At 57.0% G+C, this 2,095-nt stretch overlaps 1 protein-coding gene across 1 annotated transcript in view; it reads right to left on the bottom strand.

Annotated features, from left to right (window-relative positions):
* LOC123025545 overlaps positions 1 to 2,095 on the bottom strand; it is a 5,977-nt gene that overhangs the window by 3,438 nt on the left and 444 nt on the right. The window lies entirely within an intron of this gene.

Below are 2,095 nucleotides of genomic sequence, written 5' to 3'. Positions count from 1 at the left end.
CAAGCAGCAGGCTTTCCATGGGGCAATTTCTGTCAGGAGCGATGGGGCGTGCGGAGGTCGCAGGGGAGCAAAGAGAGCAGGTGCTGCCTCCTCCAGCCCAAAGCGCAGAAAACCAGCAGAGCCGGGACTGTGGCTGCTAGCCCATGAGGCTCACAGGTGAGTCGGCCTATTGGAGTATTGGGGGCTTGCCCAGTTTCCATGCAAGGAGGGGAAAAACTGGGAGCGTCCTGGGATTGAGTTCTGCATCTCCCCTTCGAGGTGGGACGACACCCTGGCACTGGCCGGGGTTTGGGTCAGCACCGTCTTGGGATTGTCTGACTCCAGTGAGGCAGGCTGAAACTCTGTATTGGGGGTTGGGTTAGCACCGTCTTGGGTTGGCTTGGCTTGTCTGCCTCATCTGCAAGGCAGGACAAGCTCTGGCTCTCTCAGCACCATTTTGGGATTGGGACAGTCTGACTCTCCCATGAGGCAGGCTGAAACTCCGTCTCCGTCTTGGGGTTGGGTTAGCGCCGTCTTGGGTTGGCTTGTCCGCCTAATCTGCAAGGCAGGACAAGCTCTGGCTCTCCCAGCACCATTTTGGGATTGGGACAGTCTGACTCTCCCTTGAGGCAGGCTGAAACCCCGTCTCCATCTTGGGGGTTGGCTTAGCACCGTCTTGGGTTGGCTTGTCTGCCTTATCTGCAAGGCAGGACAAGCTCTGGCTCTATCAGCCCCATTTTGGGATTGGGACAGTCTGACTCTCCCATGAGGCAGGCTGAAACTCCGTCTCCGTCTTGGGGGTTGGTTTAGCGCCTTCTTGGGTTGGCTTGTCTGCCTCATCTGCAAGGCAGGACAAACTCTGGCTCTGTCCTAGGTTTCAGTCAGTGCCATCTTGGGATTCGGATTCGGGACAGTCTGACTCTCCCGTGAAGCAGGCTGAAATACTGGCTCCAACACGGAGGTTGGGTTAGCGCCGTCTTGGGTTGGCTTGTCTGCCTCATCTGCAAGGAAGGACAAGCTCTTGCTCTATCAGCACCATTTTGGGATTGGGACAGTCTGACTCTCCCGTGAGGCACGCTGAAACGCTGGCTCCGACTTGGGTTGGCTTGTCTGCCTCATCTGCAAGGCAGGACAAGCTCTGTCTCAGTACCATTTTGGGATTGGGACAGTCTGACTCCCCATGAGGCAGGCTGAAACTCCGTCTCCGTCTTGGGGGTTGGATTAGCGCCGTCTTTGGTTGGCTTGTCTGCCTCATCTGCAAGGCAGGACAAGCTCTCGCTCTCTCAGCACCATCTTGGGATTGGGACAGTCTGACTCTCCCATGAGGCAGGCTGTAACGCTGGCTCCGTCTTGGGGGTTGGGTTAGCGCCGTCTTGGGTTGGCTTGTCTGCCTCATCTGCATGGCAGGACAAGCTCTGGCTCTCTCAGCACCATTTTGGGATTGGGACAGTCTGACTCTCCCGTGAGGCAGGCTGAAACGCTGGCTCCGACTTGGGGGTTGGGTTAGCGCTGTCCTGGGTTGGCCTGTCTGCCTCATCTGCAAGGCAGGACAAGCTCTGGCTCTCTCAGCACCATTTTGGGATTGGGACAGTCTGACTCTCCTATGAGGGAGGCTGAAACTCAGTCACCGCGGTTGGCTTAGCACCGTCTTGCGTTGGCTTGGCTTGTCTGCCTCATCTGCAAGGCAGGACAAACTCTAGCTCTGTCCTGGGTTTCGGTCAGTGCCATCTTGGGATTGGGATAGTCTGACTCTCCCGTGAGGCAGGCTGAAACGCTGGCTCTGTCTTGGGTCGGCTTGTCTGCCTGATCTGCAAGGCAGGACAAGTTCTGGCTCTCTCAGCACCATCTTGGGATTGGGACAGTCTGACTCTCCCGTGAGGCAGGCTGAAACTCCGTTTCCGACTTGGGGGTAGACTTAGCACCGTCTTGGGTTGGCTTGTCTGCCTCATCTGCAAGGCAGGACAAACTCTGGCTCTGTTCTAGGTTTCAGTCAGTGCCATCTTGGGATTGGGATAGTCTGACTCTCCCGTGAGGCAGGCTGAAACACTGGCTCCGTCTTGGGTTGGCTTGTCCTGCCTTGCAGATGAGGCAGACAAGCCAACCCAAGACGGAGCCA

The sequence above is a fragment of the Varanus komodoensis genome, unplaced genomic scaffold (assembly GCF_004798865.1).
Source record: "Varanus komodoensis strain SLA01 unplaced genomic scaffold, ASM479886v1 scaffold2771, whole genome shotgun sequence".
Lineage (NCBI taxonomy): Eukaryota > Metazoa > Chordata > Lepidosauria > Squamata > Varanidae > Varanus > Varanus komodoensis.
Note: the sequence above shows the minus strand (reverse complement) of the source record. Positions and strands in the feature narration are given on the sequence as shown.